Below are 25844 nucleotides of genomic sequence, written 5' to 3'. Positions count from 1 at the left end.
TTTCGATGTGCGGCCCGGCACGGTGCACAAAGGTGCACACGAATGGCAAGAAAAAAAGGAGCAAGAAGGAGGAAGAGGAAGAAATGGGGGCGGGTGCACATTACGATGATGAAAGGGATTCACGCGAGCTCGGTCGAAACTCCGGGTCCTTTCACGTGCCGCCATTGGAAAGGGAGTCAAGAGACGGCGCGGATTAAACTTACTTCAGCGCCGTGCTTAATATCCGCCTGTATTCTTGCTACCGTTCTCGCGTATATTGTCACCAGCCGACGGATATCAGCTCCGGTATCAGGTATCAGTTGACGCGAATGAAGGAAAATTCGCGAACCACGCCTAATTCAGAGACGTACGGACCCGATAAGGGTACCTCGGCAGAGTCGACATATTGTGATTATTTCACGAGTAAAGATCGTCGAGGATTATTGATTCGAACAATGTCTGATTCGGTTGACCTGGTTTATCGAGGATGTTAGCAGGCACGAAAGAAACTGGGCCGAAATGCTTCAAAATCTTTTTATTAGCGAGCAATAATTATGATTAATACTAGAACTACCGATAGTTAACACGAAGCTGTTTTTACTACAACCAGTCAAAGTGACTGGTCTTTAAAAAATACATAATGATAGAATATTTTTATATTTTTCGATTTATTACTTTCCTACAGAAGGAATTCCATGTTATGTAATACATTTTTGGTATTATTAATTCAGCTGGGACCATGATATCTAAGGGTTGACACATTTATAAAATTTTTCTGATAACTTATATCGTCATATTGAATGATACCCAGTAAAAATTTAAAAAACGTGTGGGAAGTTGTACGAAACGAGGAAACTGGTTAATTGGGGTTCGATAAATAGATTGCAGGGCTCTTTTACGCTTCGATAAGTATCAGTCATTTTGACTGGTATTGGTATAAGTAGCCTTCATACAAAATTGTTTTCAGTTTGAATACATAAAAAACAAAATAAAATTCATTATATTATTCTTTTAGTTATCGTTGCGAAAGTCATTACATCATAGCGGAAAAAAGATGTAACATGAAGTAGGAATTTTAAAATAAAATTGTAAAACCAGTCAATTTGACTGGTATTGTAGTTCTAGTGTTGAAATCGAGGTTACAATTTTTCGTGTAGCTTTATGCGAAGTAGCTTAACAAATAGTAAGAAAGCATTGCCATACTAGAAATTCTATACAATTACTATCTTCAAATATTTTCGTCATCCTGCGTTCTTCAAAGGAACTAGAAGGATACATTTGAGGTATAGGACGTGTAAGGTGCCAAATGAATACTCGGTATTTTATTTAACAATTTGTTTATTAACTCGACTAGCAACTTCTTTACAACTCTCAACTCTCAACTTATGTTAAAGTCTGCTTACTGACAATTGCTTAATGACAATTACTCACTGACAACTGAACTGTTAATCCGCTTTCTTCCCTTTTGCCATCTTTCGATATTCCCTCTACGCACATGTTCGTAAGCGTCCACGATCGTGGTCACGTACGTCTTCTTCCGAGTATTTGACGGAAGGACCAAAGGGATATCGATGGTCCATTAGGCCTGTCGGCACTTACGGTTTATCGCGGCCTTGTATATGTTTCGTCGTTCTTTCATAAATAGTCTTCCAGCGATGCTGTATTATGTACCGACGAAACCGTTGGAAAGAGAGTTGTTCTTTTCGACCTAGTCCCGCTACACATTAGTTGAGATCCATCGAAAAGAAAGAAGTCAGATACATTAATACTGCTCATTAATTTGGCAGCAAGTTTGATCTTTGATATTTTTCTGTACGATAGTTTCATATATTCCTTTATTGGGATAATCCAATAAAGTTTAATATTGCTCTTATTTATTGTTTGAAGTATTTTCATTATATTTGACGTATATAGGCCTGGTTTTAATAGGAACTCCATTCGGCCTCGTAGTAGTCCACGTCCTCGTGATATCGATTTACGATCGAGATGTCTAATTTCGTAACTTCGGAGAGCACCGATTCGAGAAATATTGGAATGTAGGAGCAGCAGAATAAGACGTTGCTTGCTATTCTATCCGAAAAGCGGAAAGTACTCGAGAACTCCATAAATGTTCGTGACACGGCCACTCGCAATAAGGTCCTCGATACCCCGTGGGATTTGCCTTATCGATTTCGCCGAATCTAATGAAATTTGCGACCAAGTAGAAACTGCCGTTTCTACGTGGCCGCGTTCCATCAATTGAATCGGTCCCCAAAAGGCGCCGGTCTTCGGTCAACTCCTCAACAGTTCGATAAAATAACGACCGAATCGAGATAATGAAATCTGTATCCGCCCTGTACATCCCTAACGGATGATTCCGCGCGTATGATTCTTTAAATTTCTCAGACATTCAGGTTTACAGGTAGCTCAATCATTTTCGACGAAATTCAATCAGCATTAGAATGCGTTTCGATAGTTGATTTACAATTATAATTTTCGACATATATAGAAAAGTTCGATTTATGAATCTACGCACAAAATAATTAAACTTGTTGTACAGTATGAAATACTAATAATCTTGAACGCGATAACGAAAGAATAAGAAAATACCACGTACTTAAGGTTCAGCCAGAAGAAATATCAGTGACGAGAAGATGATTCGAATAGACCTATGATAGAAGATCAAAGACGTTGAAGACTTTCCAGAAAAGTCGATTTATTATCGTTTCCACGATGACACGGCATTTTTCACAGACGCTTCCAACCAAATCCACCCGCATCCGGCCAACGAACGTCCATTGTACTATTTTCAGGCGGATCGATGAATTCCTGTCGATGAGTTGAATTTATCAGAAGCAACCGAGACGATCATCGATCCTGTCAAACGAATAGAAACTGCGTTACACGCTGCGTTGGTCTAATTGTAGAAACCAGCCGTGTCCGCGATAATTCGATTGGCTCGATTGAGCGCCGTTTCTAGCCTGGATTCACGCGACAATTGCACAAAAGCTCTTTCACGTGGTTCTCCAATCGCTCATCACCAAGGAAGACCAAACGACGAATAGGTTCGAGTGTCTCAGCCCGAAGGAGCAGAGTTTCTTCGTGTGTGAACGACATCTGGAACCGCTCTTCCTTTGTGCACTTTCTCTGAGCAACTTAAAACGTCTCAACTCTTCAGTTTTCACCTCAAGAAACTTGGTTTCACGCTGAGATGCGTCTTCTTCTTTCCTTTGTTGTGCCTCGTGAACTTTTATTCCTTAAAAATTAAAAATAAAAAAACCAATCGAACAATAGAAGGCGTGCTGGCTGGGTTGCGAGATTAAAGCTGCATTATTATTGAAGGAGAATGAAAGATTTAAAAGATTGTTTTAGAAAACGACATTATCTTTAACTGATCTTTGACGTGATAGAATTTATCGAGGTAGACCACTGGGAGATAAAGTTAGAGGAGATGAAGGTTAAGTCCAGGATCGTAAAAAGGTAGTAAATTAAAGATCTGTCTCTGGAGGAACTCTCCTAGGAGTAGCCCCTTAAATAAAGCCAAGGTCAATTTTTACCATTTGTTTTAGACTGTCGACGACTTTTCAGCAAGTTTTGCCTTTCCTTTCATTCTTGTGTGAGATTTAACGTCACGAGTGTATTTTAAAACAAAAAAAAAAAAAAAAAAAAAAATCTAAAACGATCGTTCTCCTCATAGCTTCTATCATAAAATTGTCGACGTTTAATCTTTCAGATTACTTATTCTCATATACCCATTTCATTTAATGATATCATGATGTAATTTATTAAAGCTTTTTATAATTAAAAGTACTAAAATCCCCCGGTAGATTGTGAAAAATGGAAAATGGAACAGAAATTCAGATTTCTCGTAGAAACTACTGGTTCGCAATTAAAAGCTGCATTCCGTAACTGAATAATGTTCAAAATAAAAATTCCACGACTTGTCATCTGGAATTTTAAAAAGTTTTTAAATTTAAATTTCTAAGAGATTTTCTTGTGGACAGGGAATTGTGGTACCTGAAAAATCGATTTCGTTCGCGAGAGTTAATCCGCCAGTGGCATTCCTGGAACTCTGTGCGACCGAAATCCGTGCTCGCTGATGTACTTCCGCTGCCACAGGTGTGCAGTTGCCGCAGACTAGCGAATAAATAGTGGCCCATGGCTTCTGCAATACTTCGATCTTCCCTATGACCAACTTTCCTATTTATTATTTAGTGGACGTACCTCGGAACACGCTCTAATTCCTATTACCGGCCGCAGAGAGTGAAGTGGTGAACTAGCGTTGATCAACGAACACGTATTTCCGAATAGAGCTCTAACAGAGCTCAATCCCTGTTAACCTAATTTTCCGAGTAGTTAGATTTAACTTTCCCCTGTTTCAATTTCAAGCTTGCTGGAAGATGTACGAAGAAGATAATACGCGTTTCTTCGTCAGTTTAACGAGAACGATCTCTTTGCAAATTGGTGAATTTAACAGCATCGACATTGGCGATGGTTTGACAGGTTTAACAGAATATTACAGAAGGATCGATAGGCATTCTCATTAGTTTCGATATAGAGGGTATTAAACTTAATCGAAATGGTTTCGGAAGAGGGTCGATAATCCCTGTGTCTTAAATAAAAATTCCAGATATTGATTAATACATTCTCTGAGAGAAAGCAATAATCCTTGTATCTCGAATACAAACCTCGGGACTTCAATTAAAATAATTGATAAAAGCGTTCTTTTAAATGGACATTCATAATTCTTACATGAATATTCCAAATATGAATTTTAATGGGAATTCCTTCAAATGAAAAACAAGAATATCTACGTTTTAGACAAAGTTTCATATACAGATTGAAAGAAAGAAGAATATTGGACATTACATGACCGGTGTAGGAGACAAAGTTCGCAGTAAATCGAAATTGAACCACCGATAGACCACGATGGGCTCGTTCCATCGGATGGTTATCGAAGAACGCGAGGCAATTGATTCGTAGGGGTAATAGGTCGCGTTGCAGGCGTCAGCTGGCTGCAATCTACTGATTCGACCGCAGTCACAGCGCATTAACCGTGAAATATAGACGTGCCGCGATAAGCATGTACGTATTTAGGCCATTAGCCGAGATATTATTTTCATAAATAATGACGCGTGATTAGAACGATGTCGGGCTTAGAAGCTCGTTCGACGTTACTACTGCGCATGGATTCGATGATTCAGCCATTATTCGCTCCCGGAACCTCTTAATTAAACACACTCATTTAATCCAGTGCTGTTAAATTTTCGCCGACTTTTCAGATTAACGGACCGACGTCGTTTGCAAGAACTTTTTACCGGCTTTTCACGGAGAATTTTATCGATTGAAACGATTGAAACGATTAAATTATTGCAAAGCATTTTGATACAAGGACTTCAGTTTATCGAAGTTTGAATTAATTTGGAGCATAGCAGCTGAAAGCGGGTTATTCAAAAGTTTTGTCAATCGTACAATATTATATAACAGATTAGTTGCGTTCAAACATAAAATATATGTTCAGTGGAAACATAGATCTTATACCATCATTTAGGATGTAATCAATATATAAAATATACGTAAAATATATAATATATAAAATATAATATTTAATTGTACAAATCAGATTTGTTTAAATTAATGGAAGGTTAAAGTAATGTAAAGTAAGGGAAGAAAGTCAGTACTTGTTCGTCTTTAATATCAAAGGGATTATGTTTATTAATAAACAAATAATAATAAGAAAAATTGCATACATTCAGGAATAATGAACGACATTCGTTTCGTTCGAAGTCTTTATTAACTTTCTAATAATTTTGCAATCGAGAAATATCGATCGTTCGAGCGATTCTCTGTAATTATAGAATTTCTAGAATCCCCGGAATTCTCTAATTTCTCCTTCTACGTAGAAATCAAAAAGGACGAAACAGGAAGCTATAATCTTAAACTGTATTCCCTAGGGAATAAAGAGGAGAGAAATGCAAGAAGCCAGGTGGTTCTTAATGAGTATAGAACGCCTGGTTTCCTGGTGTTCTCGCGAGAACGTCTTCCGCCAAAAAGTAAATTGCGCAACAGTGTGACGAGAAAGATGGAAACGAGCGATTTTTCCACACTAACGGGTCACCGAGGGAAAAAGTAAACCGTCCACGAAAACATACGTTTGCGGAAACTGCAAGAAATACCGAGGCCCGCGCGGAAAACACGTGGCTGCTGACCACCGTAATACATCAGTGTCTCGGACAACAATAATTACACACCGATAAGAAGCAGCTGCGCTGTTCGTAAACTCAGCCTCTCACGGATTGTCTGGTTAAATAGAAAACGAAGGCAGAATTTCCGACCGACGGCTGCAAGTCGACGAGTCAGTACATTTTGTTCGAGCTAGCGATTTACTTGCAGTATTTGTTGCGATGTTGCATACAACGTTGGCTGCTCAGTTTGGGGATCCAGAGTTACTTGCAACTTATGGAGTGCTATAATTTGCTGATAATATCGAGGTATGATTGATTTAAGGTAACGAAGGATTAAACTTGATCGTATTAACTGCAATAGAATAAAAGTTAATTAAAAGCGGCAGAAGATTGGTGGTTAAAATTGTAATTCAAAGAGAAACTGAGTAAAAAGAAAGTCTTGGTAACTGAGTAAAGAAACTATACGAATACTAATGGAAGAGTAATTCATATTACTTAGTCTATAAAATTACCAAGTAATCAACCGTTAATTCCATTTCGTACTTCTTTCTTTCGCAGAATAACAGTTTATAATTTCTCTTTCTGATAGATCTCGCGCTACATCCGGAAGAGTTTTCTCTGACGCGAACAGTTTTCTCGTGTTATCCGGAGGAAACAGCGCAACTGGATTCGGCGACAAAAATAGGAAATTTCGTTAGAGAAGTAGAAGATTCGGTCAATCAAATTAGGGGGCACGTCAGAACGAATGAACGGTTGAAAATGGCAGTAATTACACGACTGAAAGAACAGAGGAACGAGTCTGTCTCCTCTCGTCAACGGGAAGATGCGTTGCTGTGTCGCGACGGCTTTGTAATCATCGTCACGTCCGATTTTCCTGCTTGTAATTCGACGACAAGCTGTAGCTGTGTGGTTTCGTTCTAGTAACGGAATGAAAAGCGTCGCGAAACAGACGAATAGTCGACGCAACACACAGTTGAGGAAACAACACTCGGACCCTGACTAATCGATTATGTTCGTTCGCTTATTATATACTTTCACCGATTGCGTCACGAGATCGAGGTTGGAAACGAGGAAAGCGTGGGACCTGGCATTAATACGTAATACAAGCAGTTATTACACGGCCGGCCATTCGCGTTGGAACGACGGATACCCGGCACTGTCCTTAGGCAGCACGTACGTTATTTCACGTCATGCGTTCTTGGTCGCGTTAAGCGGCCTGCCGTTTAATTGCCTGCGTATTCCTGGCTAATACGTTCTTGCAGCGCTTTGTCTTTGCGTGCTACGAAACATTTCTTTATATTCGAAAGCGATCGTAACTTTCTTTCCTTTCCTTTTTGTTAAGGCTTCCAGATCACAAGAGAGATTATTTAAAAATTTATAGCGCTAAATTTGCAGAGTTGTTAAATTAATTCTGTTCTTTGTGTTGCGAAAGGAGATGTGGAAAAACTTGATCAAGGCCGGATCAGATTTTTATCTTGTAGAAATGTTTTGGTATTAAATGAATACAATTCTCTCAATCTCTTCTCATTAATCGTAATTAGTTTCGATACTAAGTATTGAAATTTCATTAATTGTTCTCCAACGTACATGCAATTTATTCTGAACACAAATTAACGTACACATTATAAATCCATTATAAAGATACATTTTCATTCAGATTCGTACAACTGTAGCTCCGAACGATCGTAGCCGTTCGGATATTGGAAATTTAACTATCGTTCGTATACCTGAAACAGAATTGTTAAGCCCATTAACTGACTCAATAACAAAGTATGTATAAGTGGAATTCTATCGTAAACTGCATGACGTAGATAGAAATGCTACTAAATGAAAGGTATAAGTATAAAATCATACTCTACTTCTTTAGCTCTAAGATAAACACTGAATGAAATAAGGCGAAGAACCGACCGTGTTACATCAATATTCTCTTTCGTAGAATGACGAAAAAAATATATCTATGTAAAAAAAGCATGCATTACCATTTAAAAAAATAATGAAATTGTTGATTGCACATGCACCATTGCACTTCTAAACAAAATATAATCCTATGGATGTAGTACTCCTTGAACCATTCATCTCTCTCCTTTGGCATTTTTCTGTAACTGTACTGGTAACAGAGTTAAAAAATGGAACAGCTGCATGGACCACCCTGTATATCTTCATCAGATAAGAAGCGAAGAAAGCTTTACAATTAAAACGATTCTGCGGTGTACAATTAAACAGATTTATCTCTAGATCTGAGATAAAATGGTACACCCTATGTGTTTTAATCCAATTCGGATTATAACACCGTTGTCGTGAAATCTTTCTCTCTCCGTTGAGCAGTAATCGGCTCAAATCGGGCTAACGAGAATCATGATTTACGCGTCGAGCTTAGTTGTAGTTTTCGCCTCCTCGAGAGTGAACGAGCACGTTCATCTCGCGTATCGACGCGCATTATCTCGCCGTTTGTTCCAGAACAACTTCGCGCCTGTGATAACTGCATTTGTCACATGGCCGAACTCAACTTTCGTTTGAACGATTAGTAATTAATTTATGAGGAACCTCGTGTGCTCAGCCGAAACGGGATAATCAATTTTCTGGCACACAGAAATTTCACAATATAAACACAGGAAATGAATAATTAATCTGGGAAAAATATAAATAAATCTCGATGAAGAGCAACTAAAAGTTGAAATACGTGACTAATGATGCTAATAAAATGACAGCCTTATAATAATGTTATGATAAAGTAAAAGCAATGAAAGATATATCCAAATAAATTGGATAACTAAGTATATTGATACTTAATATATTAATATCCATATAGGTATTCTGACACTTATAACCAGGAATGTATTTTATCAAGGAAATCATCTCGATTCGTATGCAACCAGTTTTTATCGGCGAATCGCTCAGCAAACGTATCTCAACATTTAATTAACTTTGAGAAGTATCAGAGACTAACCACCGATGAAACAAAAAGGGGAAACGAACCGTTGATCTATGTTAATTCGTTTCGACCCAGGCTTTGATGTTCTCGTCCCTTTGGTCACATTTTAGGGAGTTTAAGAACCGACACCGGTAGTCGATTAACGTTTCCAATTAAAGTTAATATACCGGTGTTTCTGTAGCTTAATGAGGTTTGGTTTGCTTTCCGGTTCTTGGGCGACAAAGTTCGCGAGGGGTGAGAATTTCGACGAACGTTTCAACGAACGACACCAGCACCTTTTCCGTGGCACGTTGGCTAATTTTCATATGTCACGGACCCTCTCGTAATTTCGAGTTGTCTCCGGTTCGCGCGTTACACGCAGTTAGATAAGGTTATGCGTTTTAATTACGGGCTGAATTACAACGGCGAAGTGGATTCTTCGTGTGTCGCACGCCTCACCCCTGTGCTCTGACTTATGCATTATTTACATAATCCGGCCGAGGGAAAAAAATAGCCTCGCTCGCTACAGAGCCACCGCCGGCTTTATTTTTAATGCAACAAAGTGCCGCTTTGTTATTCGGCGACTCGTGATTTTTCCTTGCGCCGTGTTAAAGCGGAACGTGATCATCGTGAAACTGTCAGCGGAGAGATATATTAATGTCCTTTGGAGATTAAATAATTTAGGATGAATCTTTTCGAGAGACAAACGATTAGTTTGGATAATGAACTTTCAAAGAAAATTCAACGCTTGGCTTTTGTAGAGCCCAATTGACCAATAATTAATTACCATGAATTACGCTAACATGCAACATAAGAGGCGTTAGAATATCTTCATCGTGTCGCGAATCATGTTTCAATTTATTCACAGTGTTTGAAGAAAAACTCCAATATAAAATTGAAACAATGTAACAAATTATTAATATCATCCCCGTAATTTGAAAAATGTTATAACGATATAAAGACAATTCATTCGAAAATGAGTCAAAGTATATAGCAAAATGAATGCAATGTATGCTATGTACGATGTTTCAACTTACTTAGTTGTACAGAATTCATTCTTAAATTATTAAGTGACTAAACACGGAACGTCTCAAGTTTAATCATCCAAAGAACTATTCGAAACATCCGCCGAAATAGAGTGGTACTGCTGCCTGACTAGTGTCATCCGCTACTACTTGAATCTTCTGACTGCGCAGTCTTAAGCTGACGGCAGTGAGCCCGGTCTTTACGACTACCTTCCACAGTCCTTCGTCGTATGCAAATGAAATATCTGGCGCATTCACCCACAGACCCATTAATGTCCTATTATGACCGGTGGTGAACGAAAATCCCTTTAACAGGCGATCATTAAACATCGTTGCGCCTTTCAGAACGTTTTAATGACCCAGCAGGATAGCCATGGGGATTAATCAAGATTGATTTAGTCGAACAATCCAGGTTATACCGTAGATTTAACCGTAGATTATGCCGCTGGTGAGTATATTCCCAAGGACATGGAACACCGCTCTAGGAGACGTCTCTCTAGGGACTCCACATTTAGTTTCATGACTTCGCGTCTACGTGGTGATTGACTTTCCGTGAAACCCGTGAGATCAACGATAGGATTTGTCGAAAATAGGTTTGTGAGATCTCTAGCATATTATAATAATATGAATCAGCTCACGATAGTGATTTGAACATTTGTTATGGGCAACTTCTTGTATCTGTTATACATGTTATGTGGAACATTTTGAAATTAGTTTTATAATGAGACACTACTGTCATGATTACATTGAGCCTATTAATTGATAATCGAGTTGAGTCGAAAATTTGACAAACAAAGAATAAGAAGTTTATTTCATTCATAACAGATAAAAACTTTTATCCTCTTTACAATTGCGATGTTAGAGTGGAAATATTGTACGCGACAGAATGTACAATACGAATTGTGTGTAGTTGACGAAAGAAACCGTCGTCGATCAAACCATTGATCACGAACAATCTCTCCTACGATCTCGCGTTAATTGGCCATCATGACCTATAAGACAGGGATTTTCGTGATCCGATTTACGTTATCTATCCACGAAAATTCATCCACGGAATATCGAGTGACGCTTAAACCATTGATTGACCCTGATTCTCCAATAATTTCCGGCTTCCCCTCCCGTTTAATATAGAGTGTCACAAGTTTCTGTAACACAGTTTAATTAATTGTTTCAAGCAACCATCTCCCATTTCATAACTGCATCGAATAATATCATTAACGCTATTGTAGAACAAAATTGGCAATCCCATCGAAATATTTCATCAAATAATGCTGCAAAGACGAAAGGAAAAAAGAAAGAGCGATACACGTGTAAAGTATTTTTTAGTTGGAAGTTTCTCAACGTACACTTTCAGAGAAGTGAAACGGGACAAAGAGGAAAGTCCATTGAACGAGCAGAAAGAGAACAACTCAGCGAAACAAAGCAATCGGAACAATTGTAAAGAGGGGTTGAAAGAGAAAAAGGCGGGGAAACAGACCAAAACCACTTTACCAGTGAGCACTGCCAATTTTACGGCGTAAAAATCGTTACGATCGATCAATTGAGTTTCTGTGACGTATAATTTCATGTGGTCAGAATGCAGAGATCCTCTGGCATTGCACTGGCCGGTGAAATTAAATCGAAGGCTTGAGAAACTGTCGGAGAATTGTTGGCAAATAACTTTCCTTCAGCGATGTGCGACCAGGTCGAATGGATTAGCGGCCGAGTTTAATCAAACCGATTGTAAATCCTGCGAGGCAAGTGTTCTATGAAAATTCATTTGCGTCAGCCCTCTGGCATCTGCTTCTATCTAGCGGCCACTAAATTGTTAATTAAATCGAGCAGGCCGAGTTTTATCGTGGCTCGAATTACCCCGGTCGACAACGCTTCGTCCGACGATTTACATTTAATTTCTTGTCGGCTGGGAAGTTTACAAGCCACCGAGCTCAGACAGTTTCGTTGTTTTGTCATTTATATTTAGTAATAGCCGCGATTACGTCGTGTACCTCGTTTATAAAAAAAAATTCATTCGTTGTAATAACGAACAAAGTCTCGAATTGAAGCAAGAGTAAATTTGAATACGTATCTTGTTGTCTTTTAATTTACGTTTAATAAATATTTCGCTTATATCATATACCTCGTCTATGCAAAAAATACATTTATGTCTTAATATCTTCGTAGCATAATCTTTTGTAATAATAAACAAAAGATGGAACTAAAACGACAACAGGCCAGAACATTAAAAGTTAGGGCTCTTATTTCTGAACATATAATCTGGTACTTAAATGTATTAGTTAAATACCCGAATAACAGTATTTCATAGAAAATCGGGCGAAAAATCCACGCAGACTCTGTATATCAACAGTTCGCATTTCATTGGCGAATGTGAAAGCAGCGGATTTTACAAAAACCTTTTACCATTACCCCGTGATTCTCATTTTCTCCAAATGAAACTCTGTCTAGTTTTATCCCCAATAAACTCGATAATCAAACGAGGGAATCAAGGACAGCCTAACGAACCGAGTAATCATCTATTCGAATTGGGGGACATAAGATACCCCGATTCAGCCTTCGTGCATAATTAATTGCAGGTTCAACTCCTTCCAGTCAGATTTTAGGCAGAGAGTGTCAGGTTGAAAGGCCGTACAGGATCTTCTCTTTCACAAAAGGACAGTCAGGCAGGGCACTTTTTATCACCAGTGCTGTTCTCTCGCAGCCTTTTCATCTCGCCGACACTCGGTAATGGAACACTGCCAAATGTAAGAATCCGTACTCTCCTGCGTCGTGTGCGTGAGACAGAATAGCCATTTTAACAACTCTGGAATATTCAGTGTCATACCTTGTCTCATTTCCCTCTTTTTTCATCTTTTTTTCATTTTTTTTTCATTTTCTTTTTCATTTTCTTCTCCCCTTTCTTCTTCTTTTTTTCTTTATTTTTCTCCCCCTTTTTGTTCACAGTGATGTGTGTGACTTGAATGAAGAAATAATTTGTTTCCCCTTGTTCGGTGTTACAGGTTTTCGGACAAGAGGGGTGATGAAAAAAGAACAAAATATTTGGAAAAACAATTATGTATTGATTCAGGAAATATTGTAGCAGAATTTCTCTCATTCGGTTTGTCGTCCGATTAATTTTCGAGTCGCGACGCTGTTTGCACAGTTTAATTACGCGACGAGGCATTGTTTTATCCTTCTACGTGCGCGTGCAATACGGTTCCTGATTCAAATTTGACGGGTATTCAATTCGCAATGGGAAGAAGAAGCGTGATATTTTCATGCGCAAAAAAATTTTCAGATTAAGGCGAAATTATTTTTCCCGTGTAACGAACAAAATTGGTTAATAACTCACAGATGGGAACGCTGGTATTTTTTTTTCTTTTTTTTTTATTAATACGCCAATCTATGCTTTTATCGCCGTCAATAAGCCGAGGCTGGTATTAAAAAATATTTAAATACACCGGCTTTATATTCGTGAAATTTAAATTCCAGACTAACCGTGAAAAGTTAGTTTCGCGGAAGACTATCTGAACTTGCTGCGTCCGGAATATTAAGATAAAACTCAGCCAGAAAACTTGTACACAACAGGCAAGATTGGTCTGCATTGAATGCCAACGCTTACTCGTGGCCGATGAAGATTTCCTAACATTTCAGATTCTGTCCCTTCCTCGAATTACTTATTGGCGAGTACGGCAACTTCATTGAAGTTATGAGAAGCAAAGAACCGATGGAACAATTGGACGAGATGGCCTCAGAACGAGAACCACGGAAGTCCATTAGTTGCCAGCTATTTCCGTGGAATAAAATCACCCGAAAGGCAGATATAAGCTTCTTCGTTTTTCCTTTCTTTTACCATCGACTAGCTGATGGAACAGCCAAAGCACTGCTGAAAAACGGAACACGAAAAGGCCGAGGCGAAACTTATGCAAATTCGCAATTTCGTTCGTACGTAATGTTTTCGTCGTCCTTTCGGCGAGGATTAGTTCATTCCCTTTCCATTGCTGGTCGGTCCTCCTTTCTCAAATGCAAATCAGTTGGAGGTATTTTACGAATTTTTATGCACTGAAGTTTGACTATGTTTCGTTAGTTACATCGGTTATACGTCTGCCTTTTATATTCTGGTCGTTTCCACTTGGATATAGGGTTTCGACGCTTTATTGCTGACTGTTACTACTTAACAATGGCTCGCGCAAGACGTTGCGCATTTTCTTCATTTCAGAAACGCTTGTAATAACGTCCTCGTATATCTACGCCTCTGTCAGAGTACAATTTTCAGATGTAGGAATAAAAATTTTTATTTCTTTGTTGCAATTTCCTCTGTAAATGGCAAACACTTTTAACTCGACAACATTAAAATTAAAACTGCGCCAGTGCATACTGCACGAAGCCACGATTTTCCAGCATCGTAGAGAAATATTTTTAATGTTTCCATATCCCTGTAAAAGTACGATCATCGAAGAACAAAGAAGCTTCAGATGCATCGTCATCGAGGCGCTTTCATCCTCTTCTACGAGCAACACGTATCGATTCTCGCTAATCTTCGTCCCGTTAAAAGCATTCCACAAGGAAATTCTATTTTTTTCACGATAAATCTCGATCCTCTCGCAGTGGAGGATTACTCGCGTTTCCGATCTACGGAAAACACGAAGAGGCAAGATGCACGGATCATGAAACGCGTCGAATGTTTGCATTGTGCGCGAGCTCGTCGGCGTTTCGAGCGTTTTCAATTTTTCTAGAACGATTTCTAGAACGATTGTACAGTTTATAAGAAAAGTTGAAACAATTTTACGAGCCGACAGGGGATTGGGGAAAATCGGCCGTGTGAAAAGGCCGCGGCGCGTCCAGTGCTGGCGATAAGGTGTGAATTATGAAGCCACTTGTACGCGACGCCACCACCAGATAAGGGCGTCATTAACGCGCTCGTTCATTATCGGCTTCTTGTAAATTTCACCGGGTTTCGCGATCTTTTGTCGATGCGTATAGAAAGATTCTAGAGAAGTAGTAACAACTGTAAGACGCAATTATTTTTATGGATTTGTAAGGAATTGCTGCATTTGGTTAGTGCATCTTGATAGACACAACCTAGTTGCAACTTTTTTTTGTCAAACTAATGAAAACAACGACTCAGAATGTATAGAAAGACTGACAGGAAGAATATTCAATACTGAGAATTAGGTTGTAAGGAAGCTGAAAGGATATTTTAATGAAAAAGTGAGAGAATCAACAGTAACGGAATAAATAATGAACAATTGTCAGATAAATAACAATGAATAATATATCTGGCAGAACAGTTAATAAAAGTTTCAATTAAAACGATCGACTTCTTTCTTTTCAAAGAACAATAACGAGAGAGTCATGCTGAAGAGAAGAATCCTGATCAACCTTGTAAAAGCATCGTGTAACAGTTATTTCTGTTGAAGAAATGGAAAAATTCTCCAACTATTGAGTTAAATGTGTATTGAAAATCGATGCTACGAAAGCATAAACGCTCGCGATTCCATTCCAACGTTTTACACTGAATAAACTCTCGAATTCGAAAGAGGATCCGATAAATCTGAAGTGAGACTCGAAAAATCGAGTTGTTCCTCTGGTTTTCGGCTGTTCTTGCGTCCGAATGGCCATTGTAAATTCACTTGGCACCAAGCAAATCTGCAACTCAAACTGCCCTGCTTTGAGCGGAAAAGATATTAGCGTGTCCTCGCGGCTCCCCTATCGCGAAAATATGGTATCTTTATTGCCGTAATAAATACGCTGTTGTTTCCCATTCATCGTGATCATGTTTGCGCTCGTAACGTAAATATCCCTTAATGCGTGCAATTGTACAAATTCCGCCGACCACTCTGCCAGCTTCCCCTATTAAAACGCCACTGCATTAACTAAAACAACCCTCGTTGGCCGACACTTTTGCAATATCATCGCCGTTTATCCTTAATACCGTTGATCTTACCCGGCCATAATATCTTCCACAGTGTTCATTTCTCTCCTCTTGTCTCGAATCCAAATCGTTCAGGCAGCTTAAACGCGCATAGTCGTTTAATGCTTCACTTTATCAATTGATTATTAGGTCTCTAGGTTTTTACTAATTGGGGAATTAACCCTTTGGGATTAGGGATTTCACAGAGCCGTAGCACGAAGGAGAGTTAGGTAAGCTTCCAACCATGACACCACAAATTTCTTGTGTTATGCATTATTATTAGATTATTATTAGACCGAAAATGTTTGTGAGAGATTTACAGGTGCGTACACAGAACGTACATCATACTCAAAAATAAAGTCCAAGTTCAAATTCGATCAGTCAAATATTCAAGTTTCTATTTCTCTAACGACGTTTACACAAAATACAAATTATTAGAATTGGAACTATACTGTGAATAATCTGAATTTCCAACGGAATTCCGACAGTATACAAAAATTCTGTAGCCGCAACAATATTTGATTAATGTAACTATTGTTACAAGACCGATTAAAAAATAATCAGAAAATAATGGAAGAAACGGTTGAATGAGTTTTCAGACACTCTGTACCCTCGTAAATTTCCTCACGTTTGATATTGAGCCTGTTGGAACACGGTTTCTTGGAAGTTCGTCGATAATATTGTCCTGCTCCGAATCCCTTCTCCCTCCCCCCAGCAATTTTCGCCCCTCGCCACAATCGAGGGTGTAAATTTAATAAAGCTCCGTCTTTATCTAAATGACCGTGATCCCTTGCGATATCTTGGCGCGCGCGTTCACCGCCAAATACCACGGCGCGTTTAGGACTTAAGGAGTCGCCTCGTCTCCTTCGTTCGCTCTCTTTATCTCTATCGACGATTTTCCGAGTTCCAGGCGAGAATTCTTTCCGCTATAATCCGTTCAAAGAAGAATGCAATCCTCCCCCAGTCTCATCCCTCTGCGAACGATCGAACGTCCTACATTCTGTTCTGAATCGCGAACAGTGAAACTTTTCGGTTAACTTCGCTCCTCGTAAGGAAAAGATTGATTGGATTTTCGAGGCGTCCGAATGGAGTTCGCTCGCGAACCAAACGACCAGGGAGTAATAGAAACTTGGATCCGCCTCTGTAATAAATTTAACTTTCCCTATTCGATAAAGCTGTTTGCTTACATAAGAAGAAAGAGAGATAAATTTTGCGCGTGTTAAATCCTCGAGGAATTAAAAATCGTCAACAAAGGGAGAAAATCGAATTTTCCAGAGATTCGGAGTGGGTTTTATCGGCTTCTGTCGAAGCTGCTAGCTCCGAGAGAACCTCTTACCTGCGCCCAAAATAACTTGAACTGGCTTCCAGATCACTCTATCGACCTTCGAACGCTTCTTCCACGATCGTTAAACTCTTAGACACGAAACCCAACTCCTTCACTATTCTGCTTACCGCAGAACAGAGTTCGTCGGATTTTTGCACGAACTTTCTTTGATATTCTGGCTTCATAGTTGCCTTTGGCTGTCAAGGACAGATTTTGTAAGTGCTCTTACTCGTGTGAAACTTTCTGCATCGATCAAATGCATTTTCTGCAGTTCAAGCGTAAGAAAGGATTAAGCAGGTGTATAATATACAGATCAGAATATTCTTTCTCTGAATCACAGCATCTTCGGAGTTAGCCCTCTTCTATATATACGAAATATCTGTTCCTAAATTGGCGCCACAGTATCTACGATACAGGCAGCGATGGATCATTCAACGGAAATGACGAAACTTTGCTATTAAATATCTTATTAACCGTATCTTCCGAAACGAGGCAACGCAAATCTAATGCTTTTCTTCATCTATCTATACACCCTATATCTCTTCGTTTCTCCCAACTACTTCCTTATTTTGTGTGAGAACTAAATCCATCCAACTCCTATTATCTCTGCTCGCAATCAATTGTATATGCAATCAGATAAATTGATATTGTTACAAACAGTCGTCCTGAAAGCCTCGTAACATCGATTTCTTTTAGTTACAGCTTACTGTACAAGAAAACTTCTTACAAAGTACGAAAAGATTCGGAAAAAGAGGCAGCACTTACACGATTAAAGTCTTATCGTCATTTGAATCGATAAGACTCACGAATTACAAGTAAAATAGTCGAAACATAACGAGCTAGCTGACGTAGCAAATGGCTATTTGAAACGGTTACTCGAAAGATAACCAGCTGACTAATTAGAAGGTTCTTCGGTGTACACACAGGCAGGTACAAGTGCATTCAAAACACATTCACTGACGCGAATCTTTGCTGCCTTCGTTAACGTTGGTCGTTTACTTTGCAGCACCGGAAAAAAGGCGTCATTTGCACGCCTGATGAGAATTCTTAAAAGCGGTTTGTTAAGCACATGTATCAAGACGGAGCGCAAATTCCTCGTGTTTCCCGAGGTAATTCCTACGAGTAATTCCTTTCCTCGCGGAGAATCGCGATCCTTCTCTACCAGAGCGTTGAAATTGAAGAGATTGAGAAAAACGCCGGAGAATTCCGAGGGTAGTTTCACGCCAGTCAAAAGATCTCCTTTGTGCCCTTTCGTAATACACGAACGAACGAATGAAGTTTGGCTGGTTTCATTGAACGAGGCTCAATGCGTTCGCTTGAATGGAACTTGAAGAATTTAAAAATTCGTAGCTCGCGTACGTGATAATGGGATAGAAAGGTGTATGAGTTTGAAAAAGAAAATGGTGAATTGAGAAGGATATAGGGTGTATAGAGTAATTAGCGGTTCAAGTAATTCAACAATGACTTTAAAATCTGAAGTGTCGTGACACGAACGGAACACGAATTACTCGTTAAAAGATAAAAGGGTTTTAGATTAGAAGCAAACTTCGTTCTTTTTAGACAATCGTCGTTGGAATGAAGATGGATAGGACCAGGAACCCCTATTCCGTGGAACGCAACTAGCATAACGCGAACCCGAGAAAGTAATTACGGGACGTCCATAAGACGATGAAGTTCAGAAATTGGACGACTGGTGAAAAGTCGGGAGGAAACCATAGCAGGTAATTCGGAAGGTTGAAGGAACGTCTCAAAGGCGACCAAGATTAATGAACTTCTTACGTCGTCGCGATTAAGAGTAAGAAAAAACTCCGTTTCCTTCTGACTTCGACCGCAGTTCTCGTTTGAGACTCGAAGAGACCTAAACACGTTCTTCCGTCATACTTTTTCTTCCTTGGAGACTCGTTCGAAGGCTATCTATCGCTTTTTCGCCAACCAGGTCTTGTTTCGCGTAATTACTTTAGGTGTTGTGGATGGGAGCGTGAGACGCGCGGAATTTGAATGTGAGAAGAGACGGTTAAACCGAGAGATACAAAGAGAATACGATTGCTCCGAGTCAATAGGATATTTCTTGAAAAGAAGAGTATACATAGGAGAAGTTTCTTCTTGAAATTCTAACCGCGAGATAAGTGTACGCGAGATGGGTTTTCTTTTGCGTGTAAAGAGCTTTTTAAGATTTCCAACTTCTGATAATGACCTACTTTACTTTCTTTGTATTATTTCTTTATATTGGAATTTATGAAACTAATCGGCGCTGGCTTTCAAACGACTCAATCAATCGAATAATCAGATAGAAAATAAAGACGTACGATGGAAGTATTTTACTTTTGTTATTAGAAAATGTCGCGAATGCCAGCTTCTTTAAATCATTGCATCGATAGATCCCGACCTTTCGTACAGAGCTGATATTTCAGTTTCCCAATTCAATCTTTCTATTTCCACACGGGTAATAGTAATATACACAGTCGAGTATAAACAATCTAAAATTTCGTCGAGGGTCTTTTCTACGAAGAATTCATTATCCCCAGGGATTCCTGTGAGTTGCTTCTCGAAACGCTTAAAGTACTGTTTTCCTTTACGACACGCCGTTTTATTATTCCCTTAACCGCGAACGCTGCATGGTTCCGAGTAAAATATTCAACGCGACGGTTTTGCCTTTTTCCCTGCTCTCGCGGGACATAAAAGCTCGCAACGAAGAGTCAAAGATTCTTGGAGAGTTCGAAAATCTGCTCGTCTACCAACGATCTTCGTCGGTTTATCGTGTCAATAGAAACAGCATTCAGCGTCTCGCGATAATGGCACCGATTTAACATCGATAATGACTCGAAAGAGAAGCGAGGAACTTCATAAAAGGAAATGAAAGCCTTTGCTGATCTTTTGGTGGAATAATAATTAGAAAACGGTGGTTTCCAACTCTCTGGATGGTACATCGAATACATAGTTTCAAGTTGACGAATTTAAATCGAAGGATAAGATTATTTGCGACTAGATTATAATGTAAAATTTGAATACCAGAATAGATTAAAATCACGGTATAAGTTGATGATTGAATTCGTCGGCGAGAACGAGTTAATAACTCGTGAAGATAAATCGAAATCCATCGTGGGATTACTTGGTCGAATTAGTCACCGTTACAGAGATTCCATTTCGTAATGGAGGCGTTCAATTATTCTTCTAGCCCAATAAAAGAGAGAAATAGCAGTTTCCTCCGGGAAATATGCCGGATTTTCTTCGAAGGAAAATCATAGTCAAGAACTGAAACGACTTGATCAAGCTTTTGGACCGTGTACGCGGTAACGAGACCATAATTTAACGTTTTCACCCCTCGCGACCGGAGGGTACTCGTGCATGGACCTTACTTTTTATTTACATTTAATTCCGCGTGTAAATACGTTTATGCATATTTTAACGAGTTTTGCCCGGATATTTACGCTCATAACCGCCGCCGTAATAAATATTTATCGTGGTCATTAGATCATGCATAAACATACGCGGTCGAAGAGGCATGCTTTGTCAAATACACCGCTTATCACCGCATTTTCCACGACATTTATGCAAATATCTCGCCGCGAATTTGCGTCTGTCCGCTATATATTTCGCAAAATTTTAGTGAAACACGTCATCCGATATCACTTCGTTCTCCCCTTCTCTCCGTGATTGATATCAGTTTCCACGAGCAACGCGACACACACAATCATAATATGATAATTTTAAACACTTGGGGCACCAAGCTATTTAAACTTTGAATCATTCACGAGTTGAAACAATGATTTCCACCGAATTCATCTATGAATGCTCGTAAATTCGTCCCCATTATAATAATTCATCGCTTTTAACGAACCCACCACCATAGCAACGTGATTAATTTCTATTATAGCCTTGCTACGCATAATGTATATGTACATCTATGTATATGCGTATGCATATTTATAAGCCTATAGACCTGTATTAGAAGCATTGAAATTTAGAATTGCGAGTGGCTGGCGATCGATATTGTACTGTGAAGTTCTTTTAATGGAGCTACTTTCGATATACTCTGTGTAACTGTTCCTTTAATTCCATTGGCCTCTTAAGTTACGGTTTGCAATCCAGTTAAACGCAAGGCAAACAGAAGCCAAGCTCAAACTAACGAAGGGTGAGCAAGCCCTTCTCTGCTTTCGTTACGACGATCCTCAAACCACGTTACTCAACTCATCCGTCATTTAAATTGCAGCTGGTATCTCTAATTAAAAAGTATCGGGCGCAACTTCGATCAGGTATCGATTACGATGCTTTTAGCAATTTCCAATGGAGAAGCAAATAGCGAAAGCTCGACGTGAAAAGCAGAAGAGTCGAAATCCAAACTTGTCCGTGTCAAAGCTCGATTCGAAACACGATTCGAAGTCGCCTGGAAATAATAACTAGTTCATCGTTCGTCTTAGCGTTAAAAGTTAAGTTATTTCATTAATCAGAAACTTCTTGCTTTTGCTCTATTATTTTCAATATTTTCCTATTATTCCTCGATAATATAAGGCTAATTTAATTTCACTCAGTTTAATTTCACTCCGGATTGATCGCTGATGACAAACCAGAGGATTTCGCGGGAACGCGGATGAGATGTCAACTACCAAGAAGGAATTAATCGCTTGTTAACGAAACACGAATATCGCAGATCGTATTAATTCGGTGGAAATACAACGAACAGTTCACGTGGTGACAGTCGCAACGCTGTATTACATTGTCGCTGCTGCAACACCGCGCTTCCTTCGTCGTTCACTGATTGTTTTGCATCGCCGCAGGTTGCGAATTGCGACACGCAACTATCGTGGCAATGTTTATTTATTTATTTATTTATGTTTGTATATATTTATTTATTTATTTATTTATTTATTTATTTATTTATTTATGTACTTATTTATTTATTTATCTAAACGGGTTTAGTCCCTTTTTTATTTTTGTACACACACAGGTGGTGACGCTAGGCACATGTGAATATAAAAAAGTGTTGTAACATGAAACAAATACAAGTATAACAAGTTGACTGTAGATTAATTAAATAATGCGACTCGGAAGCTTCATGTAATTTAGGTTTGAAAACTGATATAGGGTTGATATAGAGTTACGGTTTACTGACTGTAAAGTTAGCATAAGGGATAATTTGAGCGTGTTCTATAAGTGGATTTAGGTATATATAGCTCGATAGTATAATACAGCTGTTGGCAGAAAAAATCAACATATTTATCAATTATAAGATCGTTCATGACACAAACCTAATCAGTCGCACCAAGGAATGTTGCTACACCAATTTCAGTTTCTCTTGGGAAACTAAAATTCTTTGTAGTTAACTGAGAGAATTATTTGAGAGATTGCTTGGAGCTTCTAGAAATTAGCCAATGTAGTTAAAAATACCTCTTAAAATTATACTTTAAAAAATTCTTTTAGAAATACTTCTTGAAAATACATATCTCGAGACAAAAGTATGTGGCATATTGTAACTCGCTACGGTATTTCTATAGCATATTTCTATGCGTAATTTCGAAATTATGAGACCGTGAAATTCGGCTGCAATTACCAGAAATCAAGAGAACTAACACGCAAAGTGAATAATTGACAAACTGCAAATCTGCACGCGCGCTTTGAAACGCAAACGCAGCAAGTAGAAGATACAACAACTCTCGACTTCCGAATGAACCCGCACAAAGAGCGAAGTTTGTGTCTGACAACGTCGTTTCCGAAGCATGAAGCGGGCCGCTTATCGCGGCGAACGTTCACGCCGGTTCTTGCCAGTCGAACGAACCTGCGCCAACTCTATAATTGACTTCTAATCTCGCATAATGACGTCGGTGTATCAGAGACGTGCGAAGACCGCGAGCCATGACCGACGAAACTTCTTGCGACAAACACGATGAGGATTGCTTTGAAACGGTGAGAGATAATACAATCGGCGTACGACGATGTTTAGTTGGTTTTGTGATCTCAGGAAGGAAACCGACCTAGAGACGCTAACTCGAGAGGAAGTACAGGGTTAATCGTCTGGAAGGTACGAACATTCCTGAGTGACACGGAAGGAAACTCCGAAGACAATGAGGATTGTCTACGATAAACTTTGACTATTTCTAGAATTTATGCTTGTTGTTGCAAGTTGTTACGCTAGATGCTTCATTAACTTTCGCGTTACTAACTTTGCTTCAGTCGTCATTCAAAAACTATATTGGCCTACAGATATGTACTGGGAACAAGCTCCACTATACATACTGTTCATCTTTGATTTAGTTTTATTATTTGTTTAATGAACAGAGTTTTTTTTCATGGTTAGGTAATATGGTCATGTAAACTATATTGCTACATATTCAGTGAACACATGTTCAGTAACTGTTTCATTTACACGTTTTGCGCTTGTATCTATTCTAACACACATTGTGATTCTACTGTGAAAATAGCTGTGCATGATGTCATATAGAGATTAGGCAGCACGTGGCAGGAATGTGTATTGTGTATGTGATTCAGAAGCAAGAGAATCCTCCGCGAATCCTCAGAGAAGCATAGTTTCAGAGAGTTGGAATTTCTTTTATTAAATATACTTTTCATCATTTTATTTTATATTTGACAAACAGGAATCTGCATGCAACCCAGTATCCCTGCAGTATAGTAGATCAAGCAACTCTGTATACGTATAATAATTTTTATAGTAATTTTATTCGGTTGATATTACTGTAGCAAAAAGATTAAAAACGGCGAATTTTTATTATTAAATATATTTTCTTTTCTTTGCTAGAATCTTGCTTCAAATGTTATACAGACTATCGAAAACGAAAATGAATAGTCGCATGATAATCCGGTGTCCTTTTGCTACATGTGTTAGGGATTTAACGGAGTCTAGACTGTCTACAGCCCTCTGAATTGCAGAGTGCCACGTAACCACGTGGAACATGGGAAAAGGATTCTCTCGCAGGACGCTCGACCAATCGAACAAATAAAACACGGCGCAGGGTTCGACAGGCTGATCTCATCGCCGAAATGACTACTTGTTCCACACCCCGCCCGACAATATCAGCCTGCTAACCCTGCCCCTTCGGTGGAAATCCCAGCTTCTGTGCTTTTCGATCGCATTGTCGATTCTATTCGCTCACAATGAAACGCGATATATCTATACGGTTGTCGACCCGTATCGTTTATGTTCAAGAAGTGGACACAGGGACCAGTTTGTTGATAGCTCTATCGCAGTTTATTCATGTTGCAAGGATTTTCTCTATTATTATTCGTGATTTTCTCGATATTTTTCTATATTTTCTGAATCTTAATATTGTAACGTACTAAAACAAATATTTTTAATATCATAGTTTAAATTTCTTGAGTTTTTTGCTGATAAAAATATTTTCCTTGTATTTTCACAATCAGCTCACATTTTTATGTTAAAACAAGCTCGGATAATTACGAGTCCAATTTTTCCCGAGATGGATTAAAGCAAACGATGTTCGGTATTAAGAGGAAGTCGTTCGGAATTAAAAATTTAATCGAGAATATCTGTCTTTCTCCTATCTCGGTCATAGACAGGGATGCAAGTTGATCATTACGACGAATTTCATTTTAAATTTGCTGCTTAATTTGACTGACAGCCGTCCCTAATTGCGCGCTAAGTATGTCAATTTTACGAAGAATAATTCACGAAATTCATTTGTTAAGTAGTAAAACCAATCCAATTAAAAGGTTCCCAGATAGAAACTTTCCTAGTGTCAGATCGTCCGCTTTAAAGAAGCATTTCTCAATGAAATTTATCTACCCTTGTTTAGTACCCGGATGTTTACTCCTATGTATCTTCGGCTCTAAATCAGCAAGCGCGAATCAATTTCGACCCTGTTGGAGATTTGCATTGAACACGTAAACAAGGAAGGATGTAGAACAACAGAAGGATTTACACAGGCATTAATGTGGAATTGAGAAAGGAATTGTGCGCGAGCAATTGCTTTATATTTAATTTAGTTGAAAGCCTATGTTGCGTTTGCTGTTTATACATCAATGATTACATCTATATCTATCCAGTATTTCATACGTATATACCAAGTGTATTTTTAATTCCTGATTCCCATTTTCTATTCCATGATCCTCTTATCCTATTTACGTACTTTTATCTGAAACAGGAGCTTCCTGAAAAAATTGTATTAAGGAATTCTCTTAGTGAAAGAGCTAATATTAATTTCTAAAATATTATTATAAAACTCAAATTACTATCGCGAAACAAAACCGCGAATCCATTGGAGCGATTAACTCCACTTCTACGATTATTCTTTGACTTCCGTCAATGAGATAGCCGGAGTTCTAGGCAGGCGGATATGTCTCCCGCACGAAACATCATTTGTCTCGTAGCAGGATTACGTTCAATCGCTTCTGGATAAGCTCGTTGACTCGGATCGCAGCTACTCGCTCCGATATTTTATCTCGTGGGACGTTTTCATCGTTTCTCCTCTTTTTAATAGGTTACGTCGTTCGATCAACTCGACCTCCTACGCATGTACGAGCACGCGTTTATGGGATGAAAAAGGGATCGATTAACCAGGAATCTCGGCGTATAGTCGAGGGA

General features: G+C 38.9%; 1 protein-coding gene across 8 annotated transcripts in view; it reads right to left on the bottom strand.

Moving 5' to 3' along the window:
* LOC100651036 (glutamate receptor ionotropic, kainate 2) overlaps positions 1 to 25844 on the bottom strand; it is a 200095-nt gene that overhangs the window by 154717 nt on the left and 19534 nt on the right. The gene's annotated exons all lie outside the window — the stretch shown is intronic.

This window comes from Bombus terrestris, chromosome 4 (genome assembly GCF_910591885.1).
Source record: "Bombus terrestris chromosome 4, iyBomTerr1.2, whole genome shotgun sequence".
Classification (NCBI taxonomy): domain Eukaryota; kingdom Metazoa; phylum Arthropoda; class Insecta; order Hymenoptera; family Apidae; genus Bombus; species Bombus terrestris.
The sequence above is the reverse complement of the archived record's forward strand: the minus strand, read 5'-3'. Positions and strand labels throughout refer to the sequence as shown.